Source organism: Meleagris gallopavo, chromosome 5 (assembly GCF_905368555.1).
Source record: "Meleagris gallopavo chromosome 5, MGAL_WU_HG_1.1, whole genome shotgun sequence".
NCBI lineage: Eukaryota > Metazoa > Chordata > Aves > Galliformes > Phasianidae > Meleagris > Meleagris gallopavo.
The window spans coordinates 4265113-4285704 of NC_139408.1; the positions used below are offsets into that span (position 1 = coordinate 4265113).

The window sequence follows — 20592 nt, forward strand, 5'->3', positions numbered from 1 at the left end:
TGTGCTCCAGCTTTAACACAAATGCATCTCCTGTAAGGTCAGCACATGGTAATCCTAGGACACGCGGCACAAAATGATCAGCTGAAGACTTGAAAACAATCTGCAATCACTGCTGAAGTTTTTCGTTACTCAAAACACACCACAAAGCTTCTACATCAGTGAGCTGAGGCAGAAACCTGAGCAGGGGGAACAAATGCCACCCGCAGCATCCCTGGCAGCCGAGCCCACGGCACCAGGACTGCAGGCGTTTGCTGCCTCTCCCCCATCTGCCCTTCTTAGGACAGAACTGCAACACCCTCACTAATATCTGGTTTATGGCAGGCTTTAAAATTAAGCTTACTTGAAAGAAACTGCAAAAAGGAAAAGGATGAAATAACCTTCAGAGACAAAGAGTTCATCAGGAAGCCAACGCAAATTTGCACAGGAGTGAGAGCTGCACAGTCTGTACTGAAATGCAAGTGCAGCCTGTGCTGCGATAATGGCCAGGAACAGCCTCACTCGCGCCTTTGTTTCAGTGAGGAATGAGCTCATTCTTGTCGAGAGATCCTTCTTTTGCTCAGAGAGCAAAGGAGTGTTAAAATATAACAAAGCCCTATAGTTTTCTGCGACTAAAACTGTGTGACATGGAGAGACAACCAGTTAGACTGCAACCTATTAAACAGTCAGCAAAACCCACAGAATCCCGAAGTAAAGCCAGAAAAAACAAACACAGCAGTAGCTGTCAGTTCTCACACGTGGGCTTTCTGATTATTTCATCAAAATATTTGTAACATAATAAAATATACTGACTTTGTGTATCCGGCAAGCCAGACGAAATAGAGAATGCAGGGAGAAAACTTCCCTCATTTACTGTGTCCTCTAACACTTTTCCATTGCTGCCAGAATTTAAACGCTGGTCCTACTCGCACAGAGGTGTAACACAACACACACAATGCTTTCAAAGCGCAGAAACTCTCTTACCTTGCAATGCTCCTTGGCCAAAGCACTTCTCCACCTTGCTGCCCAAGAAGAATCCCAGGAAAGGGGCTTAGGTTTACTTTACAGGTTGATACCTTCATTAGGCTACCATCTAACACCCCACGGAAGGAAACAGCTTGCAACTTGACTATCTAGGCACAGGCTTTGCAAAGCTGGAGGAAGGCTGTTTTTCAACAGCACTCAGTATCCAGCAGATCTGAAAGACACTGGCAAGTAAAGCCTAGCTAGAAGGTGATCATCAGAAACTTCCCCTAGAAAGAAATCTGATCCCTCAACAAAATTAACCTCTGAAGTGCTGGAAAAGTGAGAGGTCAAGGCTTTCCACTGGTACTAGGTCATCTGTGAAAAGCTGTAACCTGATGGCAGTAAAATAGGCAGACTGGGTGCCTCCAGATCACATACCGTAACGTATGAAGTAAAAGCCCATGTCAGCAATCCTGTACTTGAAGGTACTAAATGACAGTATTTGATCTCAGCTCAAAGCCTACAATCTGTAAAAGTGTATTTCCTAGTCTGTTTTTATAGTCTCACAGAATGAGTCAACTATGTGACTGCTAAAATAACTATAGTTCGCTTCATGAGAATGCAGCAGCATAAAACCAGATGACATACTTCAAATGTTTTAACATCAGATATTTGGAATACTGGTAAAATACAAATGTTACACATATACACATATAAATTAAAAATATTTTCAATACAGATCCGCTGGTAAAGATCTTGATATCTTTATTTCCTAATAAAGAAGCTGGGAGATGTAAGATTTCTCTGTTCAGGAATAAAATACACTAATCATTTTTCACAGATGTAAAGCAAGGGACTTGCCACTTTCCTTTAATTCAAGTAGAATAAAGATGGATGTTTATACATACGTGGTTAATACAAATGTACCATTTTGAGTACTCAGAACTCTCATTTTAGCCCAATAAAAATGCTCCCTGACAGTATTCTTCCTACATCTCTGCATTTGGCTGTATATGTGGGATTTTATTTTTTTTCTAATGTGTGAAAGTAATGTGTATCAGTCCTATTTAGAATCATAGAGTTGCTCAGGTTGGAAAATACCTTAAAGATCATCAAGTCCAACCGCAACCTGACCACACTACCCTAACTCTAACAACCGTCTGCTAAATCATGTCCCTGAGCACCACATCCAAATGGTTCTTAAACACATCCAGGGATGGTGACTCAACCACCTCCCTGGGGAGCCTATTCCAGTGCTTAACAACCATTTCTGTAAAGAAGTTTTTCCTGATATTCAACCTAAATTTCCCCTGGCACAACTTGAGGCCATTTCACTTCGTCCTGTCACCTGTCACCAGTGAGAAGAGACCAACCCCACTCTCGCTGCAATCATCTTTCAGGTATTTGAAGAGAGCAATAAGGTCTCCCCTCAGCCTCCTTTTCCCCAGACTGAACAGCCCCAGTTCCTTTAATCACTCCTCATAGGCCATATTCTCCAAGCCATTCACAAGCCTTTTGCCCTTCTTTGTGGACAATTTACTGTGGGAAGCAGAACTTAGAGGCACGAATTACCTTTATACTGCACAAATATAACCTATAAACCTGTGAGACAGTGAGAACTGGACTGCTGGTTGCCTACAACCCAAGTAGACTCATCATTCATTGGGTCTCCAGCATACTAATCGGCTCAGTGCAGGAGGTAGCGCCTTCAGGCACAGAGCAGGAAATATCCCCCAAAAGTACTCCCTCCCTTCCCCCCCAAAGGGAAATACTATAAACAGAAGGGGAATGGTGATAGTAATGTCAATGATGCAAAACACAGTGGTGTTGGATAGCCATGCCTAGTTGGGAGTAAAAGGCAACACTGGAACTTGGAGTAGAAGAGGCCAGGTGCCCAAGGCTGCATGGAGAATCAAGGTTCAACATCACAGTGAGCAGAAGGGTGCTGGTGAGCAAAACACCAAATGTAGACATGTAAAGAGAAATACAAAGAACTTGACTCTTGCTGAAGTTTACACAGTTACTAACGTTGACTAATGCACTAACATTCAGCCATAAGGGAATATGCAAATCCATTCCCATTTTTACAGTAGGACTTGTTCAGTAAGCAAGAAGCTACATTACTAATCCAGCCAGAGTCCAGGTCACTGATGAGCAAGTGTGTCATGAAAAACGGATGGGCAGAGAAGACAACACCAGGCTGCAATCCTAGCTTCATCTCAAGGAAACCATCAACCACTCAGCCGGAAGCCAAAGAGAAGAGAGGGAAAGAATCAGCAGAAGTCAACTGCACAATATAGTTATTAACTGGGTCCAGCTTGGGTATCTTATTTTAAATAAGAGGCATGTTTTAGCATAATGCTGTACTTCTGGTTGAAAGAGTTAAAATGTAAGTATTCAAAGGTTATAAAATAATGACTTTGCACAGAAATTCTTCTGCCAAAACCTTCAAATAAACGAGTTGCAGTCTGAGCTTGCTTTTCTATTCTGGAGTCTATATTTTAGTGGCCATGATGTTACTATAGCAACAAAGACAAGTGGTAATTTAGAGGCTGGTGGATGTGACAACTTGCAATTTGGAACAATACTAACAATAAAAGTGGCTTCAGAAAAGCATCATTTAACACAAATGTTTGTGTTTTAAAATGAAAAAGGCCGTTCATTTAGTATCTTTTTGCAGCTGGACTATTATCTATATTAAGTTAGTCTAGTGGTGAATGAAAGATAGAAACATGACCCTTTTGCTTTTTGGTATGTCTGTATCTTGCAGTGCAGTCATCCCAGCCCCTTCACAGTGCGTACGTGCCTACATGCAAAGCCATAGATGCCACTAGCTTTGTAGAAGATCAGACAAGAGTCACATAGCTTTTTAAAACAAAAGTATTTATTATCCACAATAAAAGTGAGGGTAAAGTTACTCACAGACTCACCTCTGCGGAGTTTAACTGCACTCAAGGTATCCTTTCTAACAAATCCCATCAACTGCTCTTCATTCATTACTAATCATGCAGCAGTTGCTAGAAATAACTCTTAGATATCACAGGTACTTAAAAGAATCACAACTGGAATAGAAAGGCTTTCTTCTAACCCGTCTTCACCAAAAATCTCTCCCCAGACATGGTGTTTCTTAATTATCTGCTTACAGAGTTGTATAGAAAATTGGCACCCAATTTGCTCTAGTGGGTAAGGGCTACAAGAAATGTTCTAATGCCAAAAATGATGAAATCTGAAATGGCAAGCTAGGGAAAAAAAAGAAAAAAAGAATCAGAACATCCCACCTTTTAAATCAACAGCTACAAATAAAAACAAAATCACAAGATTAAGGTACAGTGTTGCTCTCCATACACTAATCTACAGCCCCATTGTCTTCCTTTTCCTGGCAGCCCTTCCGCTGCCAAGGAGGAGGGATTTTGCAACATAATACCTATAACACTAAATACAGAGGGATATTTCCAGATGAATTTTACATGTAGTAATAATCATAGTTTTATGGGTCAGGAAGTTCAGAAGATTAGTGCGTTATGGCTGCAGTTTATAAAAGCTTTTGTGTTAGAACTTCTGCATAGCAATCGGGTGAGATAAGCTGTGAACAGCTTTACATTAACTTCTTTTATGGTAGTTAAAGTTTGAGAGAAGTAAAGAGACCCCAGGTATTAATTTATCTACAGAACAGCTGCTTAGAAAAGACTGCAAAGTGTCCTAATACTCAGTGTAATAAGATCATTGCACCTCCAATTGCTTGCTCTTTTATCCCCAGTTGCGTGCAATTTCCATTAACGTAAGGAAGAACAATGTGCATAGCCTGAAAGAAGCTAAAGCTGTAGGCAGCAAAAAAATAAAAATAAAAAAAAAATACCAACAACAACACAAAACAACCCATCAAAGAAATCTGTGATTTGATTTTTATTTTAAAGGATCAAAACCATGATTACAGGTTTGCATTCTAGGCTAAAGCAACATGAATCTTGTTTCGATTCAAGCTCTCCATAAGAGAACACCAAAATGTCTGAAAATAAGGTTTTCCTGCTTTTATGCTTTTATTCTCATCAGCTGAAAAATATATATATATATCAGTTAGGAGCTTATAAAATGTCTGCATTTGATGACTGCAGTGACTATAAAAGTAATGCAAGCAGCACAGACTAAAGACATTGCACTTCATAGTCTTTGTATGCTTTTTTATAATGTGTGGTATGAAGTGTTTGCCACATTTCACCATGGAAGGACTCCATTACAACTGGGTAAAATGATGTCCTAAAATAATCAAGAAAAGGAAAAAAATGTAACATGCACATTACCAGCGATGTGCACAATGTAATTAACATGCATATAATCTGCATGCAAATCATGTTATTCAAAATAGTTACTATTAGCATAACGTGCTTATATATTTAGTGGCTAAAATTCTATGGATGAACATAATTGACATAAGCGTTGTGTCAAAGTAAGCTCTAGGAGAACACTGGAATCAATGTAGTCAATAAGAAGAACAGTAGCAAATATTCCCTAGCTGCTGCAACGCTGTGAACTTGGGGTTTTTCTTTGCATTTCTGAAAGAAGTTAGGAGCTGGAAGAAGTAGGTCTGGAAAATGAAGCTCCATTTTTCAATCCCTTTCATTCTGCTGAATGAAAGAGGCATGGTATTTGCAGCCCAATGAAGGATGCATGCTATGAAATACTTGCCTTCACATTCTCCGAGGGTAAGAGTCCCATCATCTTAGAGACTTCCCAGAAAGCAGACAGTTACACTACAGTGGTGCTGCCTGGAATTTTTTATGCTTTTAATAAGTAAACATATGAAGCATAGAATATCTCATGATTTTGTTAAAATTACTTACATTGGTAGTACTGTGCAGCAGAAAATAAAGAAGTGTGTACTACTGCAAGGGTACACATGCAATGCATGGGAATTGACATTTCTCAAGTCCCAGCTGAATGTGAAGTCAAGTCCCTTGCCATTCAAGACCACGCAAAACTTACATGATCAAAAGAGTAGGGATTTCAGCCCCGAAAAGACTTAGCAGACTGAAAAGCCAAATTTGGAATAGGATTAATGACTTGGAATAAGATTAATGATTACTGCATTGATAAGTTGTTAGGGAGATGGCATAAGGCAGAGTTAGCATCTAATTCATCTAATGTTATCAGTGTATTTCCTGTATCCAAACAGGCATATATTTCTGTATCTAAAATATTTTCCATATATAGCAAATATATTGCATGAAAAATATCAAGTCGAAAACATATGTAACAGAGCAAATTATTTGTAAGTACAGTCTGTATAAAATGAAAAAAATCTTATCTTAAAACACAAACAGCCAATGTAATGAAATGGAAGAATGAACAAAAAAAAATGATTGCTCTCTTCCCAGGGATCTGACAAGAGGCTTTGGGATGGATATGTGACAGATGTTCACGTATGATACACAGTTTGCTTTCTGAGCTTTCTAGCATAATGTCTTCACCTACAAATAATGCTGTATATGTGAGAAGCTATACAAATGCATAATCTAGATGCAAAAGTCTCTATAGCTACAATGAGCCTAAGAAAAGGTTTGAATCACAAGTTCTTTGCATTTCTACTTGGGCCTGAGAGGATGCATTCAAGAAGAACATGCCATGTGTAGCACCTACGGAGCTACACTTACCATAGTGCTGTACAAACAAGCAGGCCTCCAAGGAGCTACAAGATGGAAAACTCCTATAGAACTTCATTTACCCTCCTCCCACATTGTCCCCTCCAAAAATGCTAAAACTTTCATCAGCAGCAAACATTACCCATCTGAGGACACCCACTGTAAAAGCACTGCTATCATGCAACCTGCATCTTAGTCAAATCCAGCTCAGTTATGATCAATATGGTTGGTCCAGACTAATTGCTTTGGTTTCCTAATTAGATATATCTCAATATTTACAGTTGTTTGTTGCTGCTGTGGCTGTTAAAAAGCTAATATATCCCACTAGAAAAGTGTAGTCATTTATCTTAATTAAAGTAGAACTATTAAATCAAGCTAGTATCATTACAACTTGATTTTTAGTGTTTGCAAGTCCTCTATATTACCGAGTGTATAAGCACTGGAACCACACAAATACTTCCACAGAGTAAGGGGCAAAGAACAAACCTGCAAACTCCCAGCTTCAACAAAAATTCACTTTGCTTTGATAGTCCATCTGCATTTTTCTAATAAAACAAAGGGACCTGCTTTACTCACACAACATGAGGATGTTCCAAAGACCACGTGAGCCAGAAGACTTGCTTTTCACTCAGATTATCTTTTAAAATCTTTCCTCTGTATTGAACACTGTTTCCCATGTGAATTGCTTTTGTCTTGCTCTTACTACTGCTGCCTGTTAACAGACTAACTTGCCATTTCCAAATTCACAATAGGCTACCAATGTAACATTGATCTGCAGATATTTTTCATTCCTGCCATTGTTTTCTTATGTCTGGTCAAGAAAACCACCGAGTTGGTTTTCCAACCATCTTTATAAAATAAAAGGTAATTGAAACCAGTGACCTACAAGACAGCAGCCCTAACTGGCGCCATACTTTCAACCAAAAAGCCTTCCTAGCTCAGCATTCTATGGCTTTGTGAATAACGCAGACAGCTCCTCAGGATTCCGTATTTTTGCTCATTCAGACAAAGAAATTCTTAATTAAGCAGTACGAAAACTTGTCCTTCACTATCACATAAACATGCTGCAGTCAGGACTTGCTCACATGAACTTCTGACCTTTCCTAAGCACTGATAAAACAACAGCTTTACTGGAGGATACTAATGGTCCTACAGATTGGAGTATTGCTGCATGTGGTTCAGGTACTCAACACATCAGCGTTAGGGGAGCGTGACTGAAGGAAATCTTACCCACAAGGTTGCTCTGAACAGAAGGCCAACGTGTTTGCAGCAATGTTGGGAACCTGAAAACTTGTTCAAAACTATTCACTTATACAGAAAGCTCTCTTCTCCTCGCAACCAACGTAAGCCTCAAAGTAACCCACATTCCCTGCACACTGAGTGAACTTGAGTGAGTGCCATGTCTACAAAATGATTAAAATCATTTAGTTTCTCTCCCATGAGCAAATCCTTTTCAGTGCAATAGATACTATGATAAGTATAAGGCATGCAGAATGAGCTGCCATGGGATGTGAGAACACCAATGGCAATAACAACCAAATATTGATGTGGTGAGCTATTGCATTTAACAGCTATTTTCTTTTGAAACTGAGCTACTAATTCCAAACATCTGTGCTTTATAGGGAAGAGATTATCTGATACTCGATACTGCTATCTGATACCCGAAAAATTAATCTGATAAGAACTTGTAAATTATATTCTTACCGTTTCCTAACAGGTAAATATTTCTACTAGCTGCCTTATGAAATACATTAAATATTTAGTCTGGAATGTCAGATGACCACTCTTCTATTTTCCCAAGATACTGTGGTTGCTTTCTTTATTTCTTTGTAAGTAAGAAGCTGAACACAGAGCTCCGTGTACCACCAGGAAAAGCAGTGTAGCTACAGGTATAGAAGGCATAGCTACACTGAATTATGTAGCACGGTGGTAGGTGGGCAGTTGGGTTGGATGATCTTGGGGATTTGGGGGGGAAGAAAAGAAAGCATATCTGGAACCATACTTCAAATAAAGTTCACTGAAGTCCACCTTCCTAATGAGTCAGAAATGCTACGGACAGAAGATGCTGAGCATCAATCTAACACAGGCATGGCTCTGATTCCAATGTGTTCAGACCTTCTGTAAGGGCTAACTTTGGTCTGGGAAACTTTGCGTCCATGCAGGTACTGTCTGCCCACATTCCTCTGCCTCTTCACAGCACCAGGTGTTACCTGCCCTCCCACACCTGGCACAAAAGCAGTATAAATCCACCAACCAAAGGCACAGTGATGTTCCTGATTCGTATCTGTGCAACTTGTAATACTCAGCACGGGTCACACAAGCATGCACCAAGTAATTATCCAACACTAGGTTAATTACCATCATGCAACACTGCATTATTAGGCATTCACACACACTTTTGTTTCATTTATTTTCATTATAATCAGGTGCCACGACAGATGTCAGTGCCAGAGGTGACACTGATCCTGGGCTCCTCCAACAAACATTTCTGATGCGTGGGGTATCTTCTGTGGGCATCCAGCTCAGTATGCCATTATTCACTGCATTATCTACTCGCATTCTATAATTTTGCAATATTCATTAAAATGATGCCTCATTTTGCAAATGAAAATGCAAAGGAAAAAAACGTAACACATACATTACTGGCTATGTGCACAATGTAATTAACATGCATATAATCTGTATGCAAATCATGTTATTGAAAATAGTGACTATTAGCATAACAAGTGCTTATTATTTATTGAGATGCAACTCAACCAGGCATCCTGCTGGGGTCTAACATCTTTCCTTTAAACAGCACCATCTCTTTTTTCCTTCATTCACTCATTCTTCTCTCCTCTTGATGATTAATAGCACACAAAACAGGGAGACTCCCTTCTGTGCCTTTGTTCAAAGTAGGAAATCTTGTGTGTTTAATTGCCCTCAAGCATCTGATCGAGTTCAAAGCTCAGTGGCGTCTCTCTTACCGTGCTGCATCCCCCCACCATCACCACTGATGCTGTTTCCTCGCTCCACTCCCTGGCCTGCAGAAATCCTGAGGCTTCAGGATCTCAGCAAGGCTGTATAACCTTTTATTGCATTTCTGCAAGAGCAAAAATTGCAAAACCATTCCTTGCCCAGTAATTCCTTCCCGAGCCCCAGCCCTCCTGGGCTTTGTGCAGTGTGTTTGCTCTCTCTGAGGCTACACCCTCTGCTTCAGGGATGGCTCTGTTACAGTGATGAAATAATTATTGGGGGGGGGGATGATTTCAATTTTTTATCGGTTTGCCAAAAGTGAGATGCTTGGCTTGAAGTTTTCCAAGCTTCATGCCAACCTGAGGATGGACTCTGGTCTCAGTAAAAGCAGTGCAATTGCTTCTGAGTAGCATTTTGCTTTCTTTCCTTTAACGCAATAGCTGAACTGCATAATTGTTTTAAAGACTGGGTCTTTTTGAAGAAATATCATCAAATATTCCGTTGGGTTATAAAAAATGCAAGTCTTCAAAAAGTGAGGTGATTCCCTTGGAGCCTTTGCTAATTTTCATAGTTAAATCATCCAGGGGGAAGTGGGAGTTCAAGGACTTCAACCTTAATTCTTTCCATCCCACCTCTGTGATCTGATAGCTCGGCAATAGCCAAGAGTCCAATTAACACCTTTCAGTATCTTGTGTGGAAACGATTTCATTTCCAGGAAATAATTTGGCAGCAGAGACAGAGATAATTAAATATTGTTGGAGAAATGACTCAAATATAGGAGACCGAAACTGAGACTCCTGCTGAAGTCAGACATAGCAAAACCCCAACATGAGTTTTTGCTTTAGAACATCTACCAGTGCACAACTACTCTGTAACAACTCTCTCTGGAATTTCCTAAGGGGGGGGGGGGGGGGGGAAATAAATTAAAAAACCTCCTTATTTTCAGTTTCACCCCAAAATTTTAACTCAAAAATAATTTTATATCAGCCTCTCATCTCTCTGCCCCATTTGAACGCTAGCAGAGTGTGGCTGAGCTGTAAAATGGTGTTTCATATTGCTTTCAGAGACTTAACATAAACTAATACTGATAAAGACTGCTCTGTTTTAGAAGAAGTGGTCATTGGATAGCTTTACTCTGCATTTTTCTCATGTCTCTTGAATCTGCTGTGTAGTTACTATAACTACAGCTCACTACTATACAGGCAAATGTCTCATTGAAAATTCTGCTTTCTTCCCAGAATCCCATAGAGCTGCGCTTAACCAAGTTATGTCAACTTGTACTCTACTTTTATAACTGCACCAACATGAATCACAATCTCCTTCATGACAACGGTGTTAAAACGTTAACAGTAAAATCAGAAACAGGTATCATTAAACAAGAAGAGAATGCAAACAAATTGGGAAGTTGCTTTAAGACTCTCAAAATTTGTATCTTTGTTTTGCACGCACATTTAAGACTAGGTATGTATAAACAAGATTTCTTCTTATAACCTAATCCATACCAGGATTCCTTTGGATCACAAATGCTCTCAAAGCACAAATAATTGGGTGCATTCTCTACAGAATCCACACAGTTTGAAAATATGGACTAAGTATGGTGTAAGGTTTTCTTACAAACACCTCTATAAACTCTGGGTGGCAATGAATGCTGGTATCTCCTCCTACAGGCTCATGTGGCTGGTTTTCCTTCATCTTTTCCCCCTCTCCTCTTTCCACGAACAGACATAATTGTCTAGCATTTCTAGCTATTTAATGATAATATTCTACTCACTCTTTACACTCACACAAAACACTTCTAGTTTTCCAAGTGAAACATTTTGCTACAGTCATCTGTGAAAATTGAAATGAAACCTTTGCATTAAAATGCTAACGAAACAAAACTATGTATGAGATAGTATCAAATAACATCAGTAGTCTCAAAGAGATGTTTAAGGCATTAAGTCATGTTATGAAGAATATTTCTAGTTGCAACTTTCGTAACAGGAATAAATCAATCCTGACAGTGAACATGAAAGCGGGAATAAAACCTTTTTGAACGCTCAAGGTGGTTCACTCATTTCCCTCAAACCAAAACGAATGGATTAGCTGATATATATGAAAATGAACTTCAACTAACAACATAATCAGAGAAGATTAAAAGCTAAAATTAGATAAGAAAGATAAAAATGTTACTTGGGGCTGATGGCAGCACATGGCAACTCTGCAGTAGCTGGTGAGCTGAGCCTTTGTCAGTTCAGTAACAAAAAAATATAAATGTTGTTAAGAAGAGCTGAACTCAGTCCTTGGACTTTGCTCAGGCAGTAATCAGGCTCCTCATTTTTAGCACTGATCCTCTGGCTACTTATTGACAAATATACCTGGACATACATAAACATAGCCTCTAGCGATGTGGTACAGATTGAGACTCTGTGTGCTAACTCTGCACACTTGTATCTGGCATTTGCATCAAATTAATTACTTTCAAATTGCAGCAATCGGTGCTAATAAAATTAGATGTTTTATTTTTAGTGTGAATAGCTAATATATAATAATAATAATAATAATAATAATAAACTGATTACATACATTCTTATAATGCAGTGCAATGTAGCTCAAAGTGTTTCTAGTACAGAGCATGCATTTATTTATCCTGGCCAAATCTATACCTACTGTATATACCTAAGCAACACGGGACTATCATGTGAAAGACATAATGCCTGTTTACAAAATAACAGAAACTCTTTAAAGCTCATGTAGCTGCATTAACACTGGGCTGCCTAAGCCGCAGGATGTCAGGTCCCAGCTCAGAGAGCAGGAGCAAAGTAATTACTTGTTCTGTAGAGCCTCAACTTCACTGTGAATCCTATTATATGTCATAAAAAGGTCAGAAAGTCACCTTATCATACTCCTGGAAAATCCCTAAACCACAAGGAAGCTGAGGAATGGGGAAGAGCAGAGTAGGACTCAAAGATAAGAAGGATACTGTCCTGCAATACGGAATAGTTTGCTGGCCACCAAGGAACTTACTGAGACATCAAGGAATGAGCCAGCAGTGCCCAGAATCCCAAGAGAGCAAAAATAAAATGATGCACTGCTGCCCCTTGCCACTTCCTCTTCACTGCTGCATGCAGAAGTGCAGGAAATTTATTCCCCAGAGCTGGAAAGTCACTCCAGTGGGATGGACATTCCCACATTATGGTCCATATTGCTAAGTACGCACACTTGTGAGCCATCCAGCTTCCAAGAGTCACTTTGTCAGTGAAACAGCAAGTGCTGTGTAGAGACATATATGAATGTTGAGACGTCCTTCTTTACAAAAAGACAGTTGTAATTAGTAAATGAGGTTTGTGTGAGAGCATGCACCTTTTTCTGAAGCGCCACGGAAGTAGGGAGCAAGCCTTCATTTTAGCAGAACACATCTTCTGCCTTACCGAGTGCTAAGTCAGGGATTTTTGCATTTCTCTTGACATCAGTAAGCCCAAAGGTATCCCCACATTCCTTCATTTGCCATACAGGATAGCTGAAGGATATACCTATTTATGAAATATGCAACACTTTGAGCTCAAAGCTGTGGATACTTTACAGCTGTTCCTGCTATGCTGCAGACGTGGATATGCACGGGATATATACCCAACTTTAAACATTTTAGCTAGCTAGTTGAATTGGATGTCTTATTTCCCTGTATAAGCAATGATCCTTCGGTACACCTGGATATCACGAGGAGGTTTCCTCTTGCAGGTTGCAAGCTTCTCACTCATGTTCCAGAGGGTAATTTCAGCAGTCTAAATCAGTTTCCACAGCAGTCTAATACTTGGGATTCCTCTTTCGGAGTCCGACAACTGTCTGCTACTAGTTTTTATCTCTTCAATCTCCAAATCCCAAACTCAGAGGTTACTGTTGTAGGTCAGTTGTGATACTATGTTGACACTCTTGCCATTCGACATGGAAAACCAAATAACAAAGTCTGTGCTATGTCAGCAAGCATTTCACATTCTTTGGTTTGTCATGCAAAGCACAAAGACCCTGATACAGTTCAAAATGGTCTTTGTATCTACAATCTTGTTTACCCTTGGAATACAAGCTTAATTTCCCACATGCCTGAAGTATTTTAAAAGCCACTTTATACAACAGAAAATACAGTGTTGATCTCCAGCAGTGGAAGAAGCAATATCAAGGGGTTCAGTAGAGGCTCTAAATCAGCAGTTATGTCAACTTAGTAGTTAAACAGTTAAGAGTGGGTGCAGATGGAAAGAAAAGCCACCTTAGGAAGAAATCTAATTCCAGTGGTGTAGTTCCATTGGTGATGTAGTTTCCTTCGAGCTTCTACCTTGAGGTACCAGCAACTCTCTACTAGCTTTGCAGTGAACTTCAGTTCCTGACTTTTAACAGCATTTTAACTAGTTACCAGAGCAGAGATGGAAATATCTCCTAAAGGAATGCGGAATTAGAATCACAGTAATAAAGCAGGGGGCATGACACGAGGAAAAGAAATTAAAAGAAGAAATGCAACACCAAAAGATTTTACCTACGTGCCTTTAGTATTTATATCTAAGCCAAAACAAAAACAAAAACCCTGAAAACGAGTTTTAAAACTATACCAGGTACAACTCTGGAGGGAACAGCATGTAGGTGAAGGGTAACTTCTTTGTTTCTGGTTTTGGATTTTTTTGCATACATTGGTAGAGCTATAGCTCCTCATGAATGGAAGGAAGTTCTTGAAGAATGTCAACAACCATTTGCAGCTGTTTTGTTAGCCTGCAAGGCTACTAAAAAGAGGGGAAGAAGATAATTCTCAGCTTACTTTACTGGCTCAGGGTTACCTAGGTCCTAAATAAAGTAAATAAAGTAAAAGCTCTTTTTGACCATGGATACATAGAAAAAGGACATTCCTGTACAAAAACTACTTATATTTTTATAAGAAGTCAGTTAAATAGGTAACCAATCCCCTCCCACACCCAATATATATCATATATCAATATACATCCCATATATCCATCATATATATCAATCTTATATCACTGTTACTACTTGTTGTGATAATCTAGAGCCTGGATAGAAATTTTTAAATAAATACAATCTCTGCTGAAAAAAAAATCACCCTCCTTACCTCATTCCCTCTTCACTCAAAAGGTCTTTCTACACTTTCTACACTTCGGGCAGCCCCAACTCATAGTGAAAAGCAAACTCATTGCAGATCATTGTTTAGTAAGTAAAATCAGACCATCCTAAATATATTCTTCCCAGAAAGCAACAAACTTCATCCAACCAGATGTACTCCAGAAAGTATGTGGGTGATTTAAAAAAAAAGAAAGAAAAAAAAAGTATTACTTTGCCCACTGAATGCATTCACATGCAAGCCACAAAGCTGAAAAGAACCTCATTGCCCAAGGGAGGGCAATTCTCACAAAGCCACTTCATCTCTGACCTCCTCCTTTTCATCTTCAAGGGAGTTCCACAAACTATCTTCAAAGAATTAACCAAAACATCCAAATAATGATTATAGTGGATATTAAAAACCATAGATTAAATAATGGAACAGACTTTACAGCCAGTTATAGTTTGTTCCCTCTCCCCATCCAACCCCTCCATATCACACAACTTATAAATCATCCATATCTCTCTACTGTACATCACATAAACCTCGTATCATGCCTTTCCTTGATAAACCATCCTCTGCTTCACAGGTATTCTCTGCCTTTACAATTTACTCTAAACTACTTATAAATCTGGATAAATTTAGAGCAACTGTTTGTAACTTGTACTTAGCAATGAAACTTCTTCCATCTATTTTAAACCAGAAGAAATGTTTACACACACAATACTTTGCTGTCTTTAGCCCACTGAAACCCATCTGCCAAAGGATCTCAACTCCCTTGACTAACTTTGTCTTGTTTGAATACAGAATGCTTTTTTCCCTTTTGTTACTGTTAATTTCAGCCCTCAGGTACAGCTACTGTACCACTGCGTTCACCTACTCTTCGTTGCTTAACTTTGCAATTACTTTATGTAACCTAAAACCACTTTGGACTACTGCTTGTTAAAAGACTCCTTGGAAAATAAAAGTATTTGGTATTGTGATTCTAATCTGCAGGTCCCAAAGCCATAAACTTCAAAGAATCTTTGCAACGTGAATTTCTCCTTTTGTTTGAGTCAGTTCTCAAGATAAATGTGAGATCTTACAAAGACAGAGAGATAGGTATAAATAGGTACCAAGGTACAGCTTGAATACTTAGAAGCAGTGCTAGCTTTCCTAACTTACAGTTAAAATCCAAACAGGTGGTCATGCAGAGAAGACCTGTTATGTGTGTATCACACCCGTGACTTTGCTATTAAGCAAGTATACCTGGACATGTATTTACAAACTGCAGTGACTCACAGCACAGCACATACAGTAACAATGAATGATGAGTCGTTGAGCACCTCTTTTTTCATTTCTCTTAACTTGAAAGAAACCTTGCAGATTTTTGAATTATTTTCTAGAAAACTATGCTGATTTATAAGATCTTCTAATAAGGGGATTCTGCTGCCTACCAAGAAAAAATGGGAATTTTTATAAATCACATGTATAATACAAACTCTATGCAAATACAATTGTCAGAGCTTTCTTGAGGTGAAAGAACTGTAAAATCTTCCTGGTACACTAGTAATGGCTTGGCAGCATATTTGCTGGCTGAGATCTCCTGACATCTCTGTAGACGGAATACAAGAATCCTCTCTATTGACAGAAAGGAGATTCTCCCTCCATGAATCTCTTCATATGAACCATCAGATGAAGCTCCCTGTAAAGGCTATTTGCTGTGGAACTCCACAAACACTTATGTCAACTCTCCTAAGGGAGTATGGCAGGATCAGGAGATGCTGTGGGGGAAGATGATGGGAATTCCACTGCCATCACAATGCAAGAATATCTATTTCTACATATTTTTACCAGAGTTATGCTTGTCTGAAGTTTAAAATATAATCCACTCATGCTGTAACATTCTAGGACAAAGGCTTTCCAGTCTGAGTGGCTAGTCCAGACACACGTTCTCTGTTTTTCCTCTTATGCATCATGCTACTGATGCTAGAGCAGCAAAACTAAAGTAATGGTGAGATGGGCAGTAAGGGGATAATACTGCTAATGGATATTATCTGAACAGAGGACTTAACCCCTCGTCTGCAAAGCCAGGAATTGAAGACATCTTCATTTAGCTTTAACTGCATTGCCTCAATTAAGGGGACAAACTGAAAACACATACTTAATAATAAAGATGCCTTGCCCTAGCAAAAAACTGCATGACAAATCACAGAATCACAGAATGGCCAGGGTTGGAAGGGACCTCAAGGATCATGAATCTCCAACCTCCCAGCCACAAGCAGGGCCACCAACCTCCCCATTTAATACTAGACCAGGCTGCCCAGGGCCCCATCCAATCTGGCCTTGAACACCTCCAGGGATGGGCCATCCACAATCTATCAAAGAGCACCTTAACAAAACTGTACGTTGTTACATCTTCATATTTTACCATTGCCTATAATAAAGACAATTTGATGCAGCTTCTTACATGACACCTACCAGCACAGTGCCTGTAGTTTACTGCTTTCAGTGGAATTTGATGCCTTCCAAAACCAGTGACATCTCCTCCGTTTCCACTTTTCTCCACGTTTCAGAACAGAACAATATTGTCCCCAGCTTGATGACATGCCTTAGCTTGCTTTTCAACTCTCCTGAAGTGTAATCCCAGTTGCCAAGGTGGTTCAACTATCTCCTTCCTGCCCTGAGCACTAACCCCTCTTTTAAACAATCTTGTATTTTTAATAGGATTCAAAATATTAATAGTGAATTTAAACATACTGAGCTCTAGAATTTTCCCTCCATGAAAACGCGAAGCCTTGGCTATTTCCTGAGTCAGGAGTTACATAAATATCCGTAACCTGTTTTTACACAAAGTAAAATCACAACAAAGTGTTACTCTTTAGATATTAGGAAAGCCTGATTCTTACCTTTTGTAGAAATTGCTTTAAATGATTGCATACGTCAAATGTTGCATTCAGTAACATTTCTAATCATAGCGTGGTAGGACTATTTGTGCTCTGCATGGAATGCCCTCCGTCTATCTGCTCTGTTCCTGTTTTGCTCTCAGTTTTTCTTTCCCATTCACCTTCTCCATTCTCACCTGGATTATCCAAGAATCTTGACACAAGCAGGAAATGCTGCTGACCACCAGGAGCTGGTTTCAGCCACAAGTTAAGTTGGCAATTAAACTGATTTTGTTCTCGTTTGAACTGCAGAATCTTCAGTGCGACAACACTGTTATTAAGGACACTGTGAGATAGAAATACTCTGGAATTGGCAGTTCAATCCTATCCACGTTCAACAGCTGACCCGTGTTTCACCTACAGTCCACACATGTTGGAGCTGTTCAAAGTGCAAAGACTATGTAATGTGATATCTCCTCACAACCAGAAGGGGCTTTTGAAAGGACAAGCTGGGAAGACCTTTTTTTCCCTTATCCTCCTATGCAAAGGTTCAAATTCACAGAGCCTCAAATTGAACTGCAGAACTGAAACAATCCATGCAAATCACACTTGGAAGTTGTTATTTAGAGACTCCATCGCCGAGACTTAAAAAAAAAAAAAAAAAATAAAAATCATACTGACTTTTCCTTAATTACAGCATTAAAGTTACTCTTGACAAGCTCATATCCATTAATAGAGCCTCCTGACCTATTCACCAAAATGTGATAAGTCAGCACAGGTCTCAATTACCTTATCTAATTAAGAAGTTATATAAGAAAGTAATTACAGAAAGATTTACTCAAAACTAAGTGTCAAATTTCTTCCCTCTTATCTGTGTGCACTCATAAATGCAAGTTGCATATATGAACTTCAAGACAGAATTAGATCTCAGATCAAGCAACCGTGCCTGGCAACATGAAGTAAACTTCAGCTGCCAGATGGTACACACCACATCCATATACATACGAGACAAAACCATAGGTGGCTAATTTACAGCCTTAAAAAAAGATTAAAAAAAAAAATAAATCACAAGCTAAATAAAAAGGCATCCTTAATGCCTTTTTTTCATTAAAAATACCTTTGTTCCATGCAAACACAAATTGTCTCAAAGTGAATAAATAAGCTCAGCTGTGTTGTGCAATGATTCCATTAACCTTGCAATCAAGCGTTAAATTAAATTGCCTCATTTAGATTTCCCTGCTGCAGGGGAAAATATACCTTCTAAGGTCTGTGCTTTACATTACCAGAGCCAACGAGCAAGAGCTTTGCCACTAGACTTCTACAATTAATAACATAAAAAACTAAACAAACAGGCAACCTGCAAAAGTTCCTCTGATAACTTCTTAATCATTAACCGTACACTTAAAGGTTCATAGCCTTTCACACCCATTCTCCATGCAGTCAATCAACATCTGCTTTGAACGAGCTACGTTTCATCTTCATGTTTCTATGGACGCTGGTAAAGCAACTCCAAACTCCTGCTTCCCTCTCCACAGAATCAAGAAAGCAATGCGCTACCACACCAGTTTTATTAAAGCCCCTTTTCCTTAGGCCAGTTTTCACCCTGTAAAACTGCAGATAAAACCAAGATATTCTTTTTCTGTTGCTTAAATTGCACATTATGGTCACCCAGCAACCAAAAGGGAGCCGTTTTTAAATTGCTGAGCTATTGTGAGGAGATGCTCATCTTCTACGTAAGATGAATAAGCCTGCATTCCAAAATGAAAAGACTAAGTCAAAGCAACACATACTACCATCACCAAATCTTGCACTAGGCTAATTCCTCCGTGATCCCCTGTTGCAGCTAACTTGCCTGCCACACACAATCCTCACTGTGTGTAAGCCCCCATCCCCAGTATGAGCTGAATGAATTATTTTTAATGTGGAGATAGCTGACATTAACTAGGGATTGCATTTCAGTGTGTCACAATCCCATTTGAAGTGGAAAACATTTAAGCACAAAAACAACAGCTCTTGTAGAACATATGTAATTGGTCCTTGTGTGGTGGCATCTTCAGGAAAGGAGATGATTAAATAAAATGTGAGAACAGTTTATATACCAAGAAAAAGTGCTGCAAGCACAGGAACTATCAGGCAGGGGAGAAAGACTACCTCTTCAGAAGGATCACTATTAAACAATAACACAGTTTACATTAGATCAATCCTGTATTGTAAACATACAGCTTTGGTTAATGTGGCAAAGCTACAGCATAATACTTGGTTTGTCTTCAGTTATAGCACTAGGTGGCAATACCTTCACCCACAGGCAGCCAGGAGTAGTGCTCTTGGCTGGATATGGGTTTTAGGTTGTAAATTTCAGAAACAGATACGAGCTCCTGAGAAATCTAGGCATACTTTCCAACTGGCAAGTGTATGTTAACTTAATAATCGAAACTGAGCTGAGATTCTCTGAGAGGTTTTCATTCTTTTATTGAAAGCCAAAACAGATACAGCATGGCTTTTCTTGAAAGCAAGGCAAGCTTCCCCATCATCATTTGTCCCTGGTATTATGCTTTACTGCATACATCTCTATCAAGAAAGAACCAGCTGTGTCAAACTCAGTCAACTACAGTTACACCCCAGAAAGACAGATAACAAAAAAAAAACAAAGCTCATGGTTTGAAAATTGGTTCAAATCTGTAACTCAAAATCTTAGGGTCAGATCATGGAAGGAAAAGGATACAGTTCACTTACTGCATCAACAGTAACACTCATCAGGTTTTGTGTTTGGAAGAGAAAGTAGCAATTACAGGCCAATCCATTAAAAGCTGAAGTATTTAACCCATTTATCTCAACTCTAACAGAATACAGGGCTCATTTCTGTCCATCTACCTGCCTCCTTTATGGATCCCAATACTGTTAACTACGGATTTTTAACCTCCGTCCTAATTCTTGATCTTTGGCCTTGACCATTCACACGGAGTCACTGGACTTGAAAGAATGATTGGAAATGAAAAGAGAATTAGGCCTTTTTTCTTTCAAAAGCTATTAAAATGAAGTTTCACATTTTCTTGTGTTACATCACGCACACAGAAACACAGGTGAGAATGCAAGCAAGAAATCAGAAGACAAAGTTGGTATT

The 20592-nt window shown here is 39.2% G+C and overlaps 1 protein-coding gene across 1 annotated transcript in view; it reads right to left on the reverse strand.

Moving 5' to 3' along the window:
• NAV2 (neuron navigator 2) overlaps positions 1–20592 on the reverse strand; it is a 184280-nt gene that overhangs the window by 57179 nt on the left and 106509 nt on the right.